At 52.4% G+C, this 12,546-nt stretch overlaps 1 protein-coding gene across 6 annotated transcripts in view; it reads left to right on the top strand.

Moving 5' to 3' along the window:
* Positions 1-1,114: 1,114 nt before the first annotated feature.
* The window catches only part of PXYLP1 (2-phosphoxylose phosphatase 1), a 69,728-nt gene continuing 58,296 nt past the window's right edge, over positions 1,115-12,546 (top strand). For 4 of the 6 annotated variants that reach the window (XM_060099601.1, XM_060099604.1, XM_060099600.1 and 1 more), the window contains exons 1-3: positions 1,115-1,188; positions 1,659-1,804; positions 2,405-2,649. The gene's annotated coding sequence lies outside the window, so the exon portion shown is untranslated. The remainder of the gene's footprint in view (positions 1,189-1,658; positions 1,805-2,404; positions 2,650-12,546) is intronic. The other 2 variants (XM_060099609.1, XM_060099607.1) reach the window with 2 other exon arrangements.

The following is a 12,546-nucleotide window of genomic DNA, read 5'->3' as shown; positions in this document are numbered from 1 at the left end:
AAGTTCTAAGCAGAAACCCAGAGAGTAGGTAGAAATATGGGTAAAGTATCTCCGTGTCGAGTGTGGATTTGGGAGCCATCAATACAGGAGTGAAAGCAGAGGCCAAGTGAGAAACTCCTCCAGAAAGTGCGCCCGGGAGGTCAATAGTAAATATACTTAGGAGCCTATTTTCCGCAAGACCAGTTGCTCTAGAGCACGGAGGGGTCACTGCAGATCTTGAACTGACACCAAAGTCCTCTCTGACAGTCGCAGTTGGTCAGATCATCTCGCGCAGAGAAATCAGGTAGGAATCACCACCAGCTGAGACCCAACATTTGAAAGAAATGACCCCCAATACGGTATCATATCAAGTTCAACTGCACGTCTCTCCGGTGTCTTAACAGGGAGTTACAGACATCAGTCAAGTGCTCTGTGGCTCTCCAGTAGCTCCGAGAACACTGAGAACCACGGAATGGGGAAGGGGTGGGGAGAGACGCCGCCCGGACCGCGACCTCGCCGGGGCGCCTGCAGGCCACCCAGAGACAGCTGCGTGAAGCTCTAGAGTTGACACACAGGGCCGGATGTGGTGGGAGCCGGAAAGGAAACGTGGAGTAGCCTGGGGGGGAGGGGGAGGGGGCAAGGTGGCGAGAATCGTGACAGTTTGGATCAGTCACCGGCAATGGTGGACCCCAAACACGCGCGTCCAGCTCAGCAGCGGCCCCCGGGTGGCGCCGGGTCAGGCACACGGTCCACAGGCACCCACACTAGGGCTCCGGGCCGTGTCTGTGTACCCGGCCTAGGCGTGCGTCCACGCATCCCTGATCCCGAGTCCCGCGTTGTTACGCGCGCAGAGGCCGTGCGCTCAGGTGGCCGCGGTCCCCGCGCACTCAGGGTGCCCGTGCCCGGGACTTTCGCACGCTGGGATCTCTGAAGACTGGCCCGTCTCTGGGGCCTGTGTTTGACCTCCTCCAATCAGTGTCCTCTCCGCAGCCCCTTCTGCTCCCTTCCGGCAGCCCGGGCCGCACCGCATCGCCGCCTCCGGGGCGGAGCTCGAGGGCGGCGAAGCCACTAGGGGGCGCTGCGGGCCGTCGCGCTGCCCCGAAGTCGCTGCGCGCCGCCCTCGCCTCCCCCTGCGCCGGGCGGAGCGGGCGGCGAGCGCCGAGCCGGGCGCGCTGTGGCGGAGCTGGGGCCGGGCCGGGACCATGGGCGGTGAGCGCGGCGCGGGCCGCGGTCGGGGTGGTTGCCTTTGAGGCTGAGCGGAGCCTCCCGCGGAGGCTCGAGGCGGGCGGGTGTCCCGGGGTGCCGGTCTCGGAGACCGAAGGGGTCCTCTGGACGCGCCAAGGCCGGGACGACCGGGCAGTGACTCCGGTGGGAGAGGGGTGGGGGGTCGGGGACGCGCTTGCGAGCTCCGGGCCTGAACCCCGTTACTGAGCTCCCTCCTCTATCCCCGCCCCTTCCCCAAACCCCAGCCCGCGAACTCGCTTCCACTCCCCGAGCCACCCCCCGACGCCCACGCGCCCGGATCCCAGTCCCCGCCTTCTCATCCACCGCCCCCTCTCCTAGCCCAGCGCCCCCTAACCCGGCCTAGGATTCCGCCGCCCTTTGCCCAGGCCTTTGCCCCGCAGCCTCCGGTGGGTGCCTCCCTTCATCCGCGCTGCGTCTTGCTTCTCCACCTCCAGCCCCGCACCTCGCCTGCCTCCATCCGCGGTCCCGCCCCTCCAGCCCGCTCCTGCCCGGCCCCCGCACTCCTGCCGCCTGATTCCTGCCGGAACTGGAGCTCGCAGTATCCCCCTTCCCCGGCAGTGGCGAGCCAGCTGGTCTCCAGGTAAGGAGGCTGCGGTGACGGCAAGTTCTTTGCCGTCTTCCTCGGGGGTGGGGCCGGCTCCTGCCGGCAGCTACCTGCGCCCGGCGCCCCCGGGAGTCCCGGGGTCCAGCGGAGGGGGCCGTTGCGTGCGCAGATTCACATTCCGGGATGCGCAGGTTCACATTCCGGGATGCTCAGGTTAGGACTGCGTGGTTTACACCCCCCGGCGTTGTTTTTGCTCGTGAAATTGCTTAGGTCGCAGTCTTTTAAAGAAGCCGGCTTTGTTACACACACGAAATTGGTTGTGCTTCGAGCTGGTGGCCTTCTTGGCGGCTGCAGCGGTCTTTCAAGGTGTAAGTGTGGGTGGTTAAAGGATTAGCAGTGCCCGAGGATGTGGAGCCATATTTTCCCGCTTCGGCGGGGCGTTGCGTGGGGAGGGAGGACATCCCCGCCTGGGTGGCCAGTGCCTTCGTGGGAACACAAGGATGCTTTAAGCATTCGAAAAGTATAATCAGGAGAGAGATGGAATCAGATCGCGTGCGAATGGACAGGTGTGGGGTGGACGGCCAAGGGAGCCTCAAGAAGGCTCCACAACTTGGGGACATCTGTTGCTGTTTGCAGAAGGCCCGCGGGTGAACCCGAGTGTGGAGCAGGCAGTGCCCAGCCAGCCTCACAGATGTGACGTGACTGCGGCCGGAGCTTGGCAACAACTCCTCCTCCGAGGTGCCCCGTCTGGACATCTGTGCGAAGAGGGTCTAAAGCAGGTGGTTTGAAAAGCCTCGTGTTCCCTGGAGAGAGGAGGAGATGCAGGGTGACAGCCGGAAAGCCAGTGCATGAACCTGCCGCATCCCTTCTCCTCGCTTTCAGTAAGTCTTGGATTAAGTTAATTGCCTATTTTAGAGAAAGGGCTCGTAGGAGTTATGTCTCTTCTACAGATTAGCTCCTGGCCAGCCCACCCTCACTGATGATGCTTGGGAGGCTACTTTTGGGCACCAGGGCCTAGATGGGCCACCAGACCTTTGGAGCACTGCATTTGGAGCATTTGCGTAACTGCGATATCTGCAACTCTTTCTTTTTAGTGATTGGCTCGAAGAGTAATCAGCTCGATATTCGTTCACTGTTGAGTAGTGAATTAGTAATTAGCCCAAGGTCACACTGGGGCTGGGTAGGCTCCCTCTGAGTGCCTACACACTCCTGTGGGTATCCCCTCAACACTCGCCAGGTTGCTGTGTGATGAGTTGTTGAATGTCAGATGCCCCACTGCCCAGGATCACCTTCAGAGGTGGGGTGGAACCATCTCTGTGGCCCCAGAACCCAGCCTGGCACCCTTTAAGTGACAGGTACTCAGTGTTGGTCTAGTAAAGAAGTGGGTGTCTTTCCTGAATCCAGGCTGAGTCCATTACCCATGGTTTTCCATTGTGCTGCACTGTTTCCAAAACATTATCCTTCGATTTATCAGATTTTAAAGAAATATCTTATCTCAACAGAGACATTCATTTCTGTGTGTATTTGGGGCAGAGAGCGCAATTTATGGGTCAGGCTTCGACAGCTGGGTCTCTAACCTCAGGGGGCACTCCAGAATTTCCATGAAGCAAAGCAGTTGTCCTCATGCCACAGCTGGGATGAGGGGGTGAGGGGCACTGTGGGCAGCTAAGGCTTCCTGCTGAGGGGTGCATCCTCCACAGCTTAGCCTCTAGGGCCCTGAGCTGTGGCCACAGCCCGCTTCAGCATCCCTCATCCCCGCGCATGGTGGGGGAAGCCACTTGCGGAGCCCTGCTGGCTGCTTCAGACCAGAGCATCTTCACTCCAGTGGATGCTGCCCACACCAGGGAGAGCTGGGAGCGCCTCTTCTTGGACTTTTCGGGCAATCTGATTTGCTGTGCTATTGCGGGGGAGGGAGGCTGGTGTTTGGGGAAGGTGTTTCTGTCTGTGGGAGGTGGCCGTGACCCACTGGCGGGTAGATCAAAGTCTAGCTCTTTGGCCTCTGTCAAAGGCCAGCTCTGGAGAGAACGGCCCGAGGCTAAAGGGGTGGGAGCAACCTGTGACCTCTTTTTTCAGGAGTATGGAAAGGGCTGGAATTCAGAATGTCACTTTGATGTGGGAGCCTGCACTGCCCACAGGTCCACAGTTATCATGGGCTTATCTTCCTCGCCTGGACTGTCTGTGTCTCCAGGTCTGGCTCATACCCAGGGTAACTGCAGCTGGTGAAAATCTGTTTTCTAGAAGACATTTAATTAATGCCTGCAGTTTGTGAGTGAGAGAGAAAGGCGGGGGGAGGGAGAGAGGAAGAGAGAGAGAGAACTTGCTCTATGGAGGGGGTAGGAAAAAGGGTCGCGGAATAGCCAAAGGTCCTGCAAACTCACAGAGGTAGACTTCAGCCTTGGGACGAGGCTCTGGGTTGGTGGATGAGGACGTGGGCCCACATTCAGGTGGAGGGGTTGCCATTCGGAGCAAAGTCACTGTGATAGGAAAAACGGCCCACAGTTACCTGGAATAAGGTGTGCTGGGCCCACTGTTCTGCTTCCTAGAAAGCCTTGAAAGCCAGGTGAGGGCTGGGCACAGTGACGTGGGAGAGCACTGAGCCATTTGAAGGTTTGGATGAGGGCTGTGCCCCTTTGGAAAAGGTGGCTTGAGCGATGCCATTGGTCTGAGGTCTGGCCTGGGGGAGGCAGCTCACACCTGAGATGCTGAGGGGAGCGTTCAGGCGGGTGGCCAAAAGAGCTGGCGGCTGGGAGGGTCTGTGCCCCTGCACTTAGGGGGTGGAGAAGAGGCAACAGCTGCCTTCTGGTAGGATGGTGGGCCTGTTGGCAGAAGCAGCCTCCCGCAGACTCTTCTTGAGCCTGCTGGGCAGCCTTGCGGATGGAGTAGGGCCTGCTAAGGCCCCTCAACCTGGAGATCCTGCAAGGCAGCCATGAGGAGGCACCCGTGAACCGGGAATGACCTGTAGGTCTGCTCTGAGTCCAAAAGGCAGGAGGGCCAGGGTGGCCTAACTGAGCCGCAGACTCCAGGAGAGTAAGTAGCCTTCATCCCTAGAACCAGGAGGGTGCTCTGAATCTTCTTGGGCCTTGGTTAGGGAGGCCACTGGCTTTGGAAAAGAAACAGGGCTATCAGTAATGAAGACAGGAGACATTGCAGGAGCATGGAGGATGTTAATGATTAAAAAGGCATTGAGGGCTCCCCTGGTGGCGCAGTAGTTAAGAATCCTCCTGCCAATGCAGGGGACACGAGTTCGAGCCCTGTTCCGGAAAGATCCCACATGCTGCGGAGCAACTAATCCCGTGCGCCACAGCTACTGAACCTGTGCTCTAGAGCCTGCAAGCCACAACTACTGAGCCCGAGCGCCACAACTACTGAGACTGCGCTCTAGAGCCCATGAGCCACAACTACTGAGCCCTCGTGCCACAACTACTGAAGCCCACCTGCTCTAGAGCCCGTGCTCCACAAGAGAAGCCACCGCAATGAGAAGCCCACACACTGCAATGAAGAGTAGCCCCTGCTCACCGCAACTAGAGAAAGCCCGCGCGCAGCAGCGAAGACCCGACACAGCCAAAAGTAAATAAATAAATAAATAAAATTGATTAAGAAAAAAAAAAGCATTGAGAAAGGACTTGGAGGAGCCTAGTTACGTGGTTCCTGCAGCCAGGAGGCAGCCTTCACCCATATCCTCTCCTCCGCAAGGAGTATCTGGGATTCATCCCTGCGTTCTGGTCCCTCCCTCCCTCCCCCCTCCTCCCTCAGCACCATCCTCCTGCGCTGCACACATTGATTGAGCCACCTCTGTGCTGGTACTAGGGTGGAGAGGTTGGGCAACTCAAATATCTAGTGGTAGCAACTTAGGAACTTACAAATTCTGTGTGTATTTGCGTAGTCACTTCCCCAACGTATGTGTTCATGTTTCTGTATTATGAGGCATCCTTTGGTCATCTGCTTACCAGTCTCTCTGTCTCTGTGTATAACCGACTTCCTTAGAGAGTGCCACAGTCAACAGCATAGAAACCAGAGCTTTAAAGAACAGACTAAGATGAAAATTCTTGCACCGGGTTCTGACACCGCCTGCCCTCTCCTCTCCCCTCCACTCGTGTTTGTGGTCAGACTCATCATTTACACCCAATTTACAAATAGTTGGAATACTATTTGAACTACCCCTCAATTACACGGAGACATGTGTCTTGCCAGCTAACAGAAACCACAGCTTACTTTCCTAGACCCACCTCATTCTTGGATCTAACACCAAACTTCAGGCCTACAGAGGTAGAGCAGTATCATTTTGAGCTTTTTAATGATAAAGCTCAAATGAAGCTCTGTTTGCTAATTGTGTCGGCTGCTAATATAGGAGAATTTGAAGTTAGAATAAGACATGTACTGCCTTGTTAACTCTTTATGCTTCTAAAATGAAAGGAGCAGTTGGATTAAGGTAGAGAATGTAGAAATGTCTGGAAACTCAGAAGTGATAACAGAGGGACACAGTCTTACAGAAATAAATTAAGCTTTAAACATTGTTACTGAAATGTGGAGAGATATAAATAGGAATTACGGTAGAAGTATATGCAAGTACAGAATTTTGACAAGTACAGATTGATAAGTAATAGAAATTCTGGTCTGTCATTTTATTGAAATATATTAATTATTATGATCATATATTATGCTTATGTAGTAGCTTACCATTTAACTAGGCAACTATGTCCATGATCTTGTTCAATCCTTCTAGCAAGTCTGGGATCTTCTTAGAGATGGGGACATTGGACCACAGAGTATTTATAAGAGTTCCCCTAGAATTCAGATCTCTTGATTGGAGAAATACTACGTACGTAGATTTCCTGCGACAGTTGCTTGATAACTCAATGTGGTTACGTAGTTATTTGAAAATTACAGAACATCTATACAATGTTCTGTAAGTCAAACAAACAAAAACAGTGTATGCTTAGCGCCATCAGAAACTGGAAGGATTTTTCAGGGTTTGTGGATGTCAGAGGTTCTCTCTTTTAATTTAATTTTTTTTAATCAAAGTATAGTTGATTTACAGTGTTGTGTAGAGGTTCTCTTTTGATGACTTCCGAATACAAAAGTTCCTGTGATTGTGTCCTCAGCACAGTGCAGTGGTTCAGTGTGTAGGCTCTGAAGCCAGATTGGCTTTAAATCCTGGATTTATCATTATTAAACTTGTACCCTTGGACAAGTTACTTAACCTCTCTATGCCTTGGTTTCTTCTCTTTTGTGAAATGGAGGTGATGATAATAATACCTACTTCATGGTATTGTTGTGAAGCGGAAATGAGATAGTGCATGCCAAGGACTTAGAACACATAGTGCATGCTTAAATGGTAGCTGTTTTTTGTTTTTTGTTTTTTTTCACTATTCATTCATTCCTTAACATATTCATCCAAAAACCATTTTTGGTACCAACCGACTGCACTGAGATGGTGGGTATAGGATGACGGGTAAGATACACATAGCCTCTCTCCTCATTGGAACGGAGAATACCACACTTAAGTTCACAGTGACGGACAGGAATAATAGCGCAGGCATTTCCCCGGCACTCACCTGGCTCCAGGCAACCTTTTATGGCCCTGAGAGGCTAGGGTGTAGCCTATGAAGGGTGCACCGTGACTGGGGGTGGTGGCAGGGGGCCAGCGGATGATCTTCAACTGGTACACAGTGGTGACGTGGCCTTGCCAGCTGTTGAAGACAGGCACTCATTTGACTGGTCTGTGTCTGACACATGCTGGTTGTTCACGTTTTAACTATCACTCTTGGCCTCACGTTGTTAGTGGGAAGCGTGATAAGAGACTGTAAACCCAGTGTTTACTCACCTGGTTTGCCAGCGCTATTCTTGGTCCTGGTCGACAGCACCAGATGCCCTGACCACTGTTCTGGGCTGGCTCTCTAGCAGCCCCAGAAGCCCACGGTTCTGTCAGAGACTCAGTTCTCTGAGTGAGGAATGGCACAGCTGTTCCTGAGGGCGGGTAGGGGACTAACCTGAGACAGAGGCCAGACTACTGTTCACACACAAAATTCAACCGAGGAAATGTGAAGATCTAATTGGCTTTATTCAAAGAGTCGTGAATTGGACAGCATCCCCTCTAGTTAATAGAAGCCCCCTCTGAGGGGCTGCACAAAATAGAAGGTTTTTATAAAGAGGGGCAAGGAGGTTATTAGTAAAAGAAAGTCAAGGGTTGCTTCAAGCCAGGTCACCTTCTGGGTGAGGGGCAAGGGTCTATCATGTCGTTTACCTCTACTTCCTTTGGGGGATGCTGGGGGATAGAGGGGACCCATGTGACAGATTATTTCATTGGTGCTGGCCAGAAAATTCCAGACTGGCCAATTAAGATTACATTTCTGGGGAAGGCTGAAGCTGCAATTAGGTTAGGTCATAAAACTAGGTTTGGTATCATGGGTTTTAACACAGTGATGCCATTTTGGGCCTGTGGTTTTCTCTTTAACACTATCATGTGTCCTGTGTCCGCCATAGCTGGAATCTTCTTCATCGGAAGGTCTCTGGGAAACTGTTGATAGGCTTGGGTTTAATAACAGGTCCTGGAAAGGGACGTCCTTCCACCTCAGACCTCACCCTTCCTTGCTCCATGTGTCCTACAAACTCCAGTGCAGCAGCCTGCCCAGCTAAGCCCTTGCCATCCTGCGGTGGCCCCCAGCGGCGGGCTGAGGACTAGAGAAACCTGTGGTGGCTGCCTTAGAACTTGAGCGCTTCTCTGCCTCGCGTGATTAGCACACCCGCTGCTCTACACTGGAGTTCTTTGTACTCAGAAGTCAGCCGTCAGACTGGAAACCTGATAATCAGTTCTCTTATTGGAGAGCCTGCTTATTTTATTCATTTTTAAACTTCTGGAATCTGAAGTCAATGAGGCTTTGTCTTTTTTTCTTAAAACACTTTCCCCATTCTTGGAAAGTAGAAATGGCAAGTAATGCCATTCATTAAAAAAAAAAAAATTTGTGTGTAGGCAGCATTGAGTTAAAAGGAGGAAAACCTTTTCTCTAGTTTCCAGTTTGTTCCCTAGCTGCTCTAACTTCTCTGGTTTGCTTGCCTCTTGATTTCCCAGATGGGGTTGACTTCTGTCACGAGTTTGTCTCCATCACAGTTCTTAATGGAAGCACAGACCTGAGAATCGGAGCTTGGACCTTTACGGTTGAAGGTCATGGCTTAGACGTTTGATTCTTTTGGCTCTGTCTTCAAGGTGAAAAATTACTCTGTCTTTGAGAAAGAGAGTATATTTTAGGAGATCCTGATATCAACAGGCAGGAGGATCTAAGCCAGCCTGCCTCATCCTCGGTTCGCATAATTTCCAGCATTTCTAAGTTAGTGGCATATGAGTTATTATGTTCTCCTCTTGTGCATCTTGCTCTAACGACTGCTGATTATCTTGAAACAGTTGCATTAATTAACTGTGTTTAGGGACTCAACATGCAGTAAGTAGTTGCAGTTGCCTGGCTCGGCTGAGCATAGCACGTTCTTGCTACTTGCTTTTTTAGCTTGAGGGGTGTTTGCTGTGTGTGCCCAGGGCCAGAAAGGGAGTGGGGAACTCCTTGCCTCAGTGCGCACCCACCGCCCAGTGCTCCCCCTGCCCCCACCCCCAGGACACTGTGTGTCACTGCAGCATATCCGTTCCCACTGCATGCAGATTGTCTGCTCAGAGGCCTTCTCCCCAGCTTAACTGGGAGCTTCTGGAGGGCAGGGGCTACACCCAGCTCACCCCTGAATCTTCATCCTTAGCCCAAGAACTGGCATGAAATAGGCCTCAATAAAGGTTGGGTGAATGAATGAATGAATGGTTGCAAAGCAGTTTGGATTGTGTTTGGCTGCAAAGTAACAGAAAACCCTACCTTAGTGGCTTAAGTAGATAATGGTTTATTTTTCTCATGTAACAAGATGTTTGAAGGTAGGTGGTTGCTGGCATTGGTTTCAACAGCTGAGGTCTGTCTGGACTGACACTCTGTTATTTTCTTGGCCTTTTCTTCATGATGGCAAAATGGCTGCTGCAGGAAGGAGACACCAGCCACATTGGTACCTTTTATTAGGAAAGCAGACATCTTCCCCAAAACATCCAGCAGACCTCCTCTGACATGCCATGGCCAGAACTGTGTCACACGGTCACTCCCAGTTAAAATGGCCATGTGAGTGTTTAGCAGGGCACATTGCTGCTTAGAAGAGTTAGGGAAACAAACCGAATACAGTTGACCCTTCAACAACACATGGGCTTGGGGCACTGACCTCCCCCAACCCCCAAATAAAAAATCTGCAGGTAACTTTATAGTTGGTCCTCCATATCCACAGTTCCGCATCTGCGAGTTCAGCCAGCCTCAGATCATGTAGTACTGTATTTACTATTGAAAAAGATTTGCCTATAAGTGGACCCATGTTGTTCAAGGGTCAGCGGTACATTTAATGACTCAAATATGATGGACATTTACTTTTTGCTCACACAAAGTCCAAAATGGCTGTTCCTGATTAGGGAGGTAGGGACTCTTTTCCAAAAGGTCATTCAGGGACCCAGGCTCTTAAGGCTGCCATGCTCCTTTGCATCCATCAGTGGAAGAGGAAGGAACATGGAGGATGGAGGATGGGAAGATTTTATGGGCCAGACTTGAAGATGGAGAATTACTTCCACTGACATTCCATTGGCCAGGGCTCAGTCAGATGACCACACCTCCTGCAAGAGAGGCTGGGAAATGTGGTCCAGCCCTGTGCCTAGGAGGAAGAAGAGATGGGTCTCATGGTGAGCCGGCCATCTCTGCCACACTTTCCCTCCCCCGCCCTCCACCAAATCAAGATTCTGTTGGCAAGGAAGGAATGAATATTGAGGGGCAACTGGAGGTGTCTGTCTTGGAAAGAAATGCTGTGCTAAGAAAGCTCCAGCCAAAAATAGTCTCTATTCCCAGATCATCTGTCTTAAATCCTGGCCTCTGTTCCCGTCTTTGGGACCCGGACTAACAGGACAATGGAAAGTCCTCATCATCCCTCTGTCTTGACTCAGGCCATGTTCTTAACAGCTTTGAGGGAGTGAGTCCTAGTGGATTCCCTTCAGCGGTTGGAGGTGACCCCAGAAGACATGGCCTTTAGCCTCCTCAAGACCAGAGGAGCCTCTGAGAACTCGAGCCCGTGAGAACCGCTTGCTCATGAGCCTTCCGAGTGCCCCCACTCACCCGGCCTCCCAACGTTTCTCCTCCTCTCCATCCCCCACCCAGCCCCCCTCCAGAGAGGAGGAGAGGCCACAGCAGAGTGACCTCAGCTCCCACTTAAACCCACTGAGAAGTATTTTCCTACCACTTCCTGCTATCTTTTCTCGGATACCTTGTTGGTCAATGGTTCATTGATCTATTGGGTCTCAGTGCTTTGTTCTCGTTCAGTTTGCTGTAGGTTTCAGTGACAGCTGCTTCTCCATCCCCAGCATCCTTCTTGGTGTCCTTTCTTCCCTCGTCCCTTCCTTTTTCCCACACACATCTAATGAGTACCTGCTGCTTTCTCAGCTCCGCATCCACCGAGCCCTGGGGGGAGGTAGGCAAGGAAGCTGACACAAGCCTGTGGCGTTGGGTATTGTGGGAGGGCTGTGGTTGCCCAGTGTGGGGGGACCTCACCCAGCCTTGGGTTCAGAAAAGGCTTCTGGGGGGAGGTGGGATTTGAGCTGAGTTTAAGGTTGAGCGAGAGTTAACAAAGGTCAAGAAGGCATCTGGGCCGAGAGAGTGAAATGGCACAGACACTGAGTTAGCGGAAGGGGCTCTTGGGGTTGGGGGGAACGGTGAGGAGTGCAGTGCGCTGGAGTTGACGCACTGGGACGTGCGTCGTTCACTCATTACACACTCCTGTGCTCCAGGCCCTGGGGTTAGAGCAGTGGACAAGGCAGATAAAGTCCCAGCCCCAAGGGAGCTCGAGGTCTGGGCTGTAATGGGGGATAAAGCCGCAGAGGAGGGTGGGCTTGGCTGCTGTCCTAGACTCTGCTCGGAAGGGTTTGCTGTTGGAGTCCGAGTAGGACGTGGGCCCCGTTGCTTGTGCCATTGCCTCTCGTGCCCTGTCCCTCTGTCTCCAACTCCCGTCTGGTCCTTTGCATTACGCAGGCTATAAAAATAGACGCTGGCATCAGAACATCAGCATGTAGTTGGTGAGGAAAGCTGGAAACTTTCAAGATATGCGCCAGCTAGATTTTTGGTGGAGCTCATTCTTGGAGCCCCAAAGATAACGTCCGAAAGTTGGCTTACAATTTTTTTTTTCTCCTTTCAACTCATACCAAAACTTCTGGCCACTTGGCTCAGAATGAATATGTACTGGTTGTGCCGATTCTCCACCTATGAGCTCATTGAAATGAACGTTTAATGCTGAAATCCACCAAGTGAGGACTGGCCTTGCCCTGGGCCGGCCTGATCGGAGGGGCTGAGGCATCTCCACAGGGCAGTCCATCCAGGGTTCGTGTCCAGGTGAGGACTGTGGTCAGCACTGCCTGAGAAGGGACCAGCTCTCACCAGCCTGAAAAGTTTTACTCATCTCCCCAAGGAAATGAGGGGTGAGCCAGGGTTTGGAAGAGCCATCAGCTGCCTTTTCTGCGAAGAATGGGCTCAAGTGTGGTTTCTTTCATTCTCCCTTCCCAGCCCTGTTTATTAAGGTGGAATTGTCAGTGCTGGGGGTGTGGTGCGGAGTGCAGAGAGAGGAAGCTTCATGCTAGTCTGAGCTCAGGGCTGAGTGAAGGGCACTTTGTTTCCAGATAGAGGGATCTCAATCTGCAGGCCAGTCCTATGGTGTTTATTGGGTACCTTTTTGGA

Source organism: Mesoplodon densirostris, chromosome 5, assembly GCF_025265405.1.
Source record: "Mesoplodon densirostris isolate mMesDen1 chromosome 5, mMesDen1 primary haplotype, whole genome shotgun sequence".
In the NCBI taxonomy this organism is placed as follows: Eukaryota; Metazoa; Chordata; class Mammalia; order Artiodactyla; family Ziphiidae; genus Mesoplodon; species Mesoplodon densirostris.
This window is presented reverse-complemented; position numbering and strand designations above follow the sequence as displayed.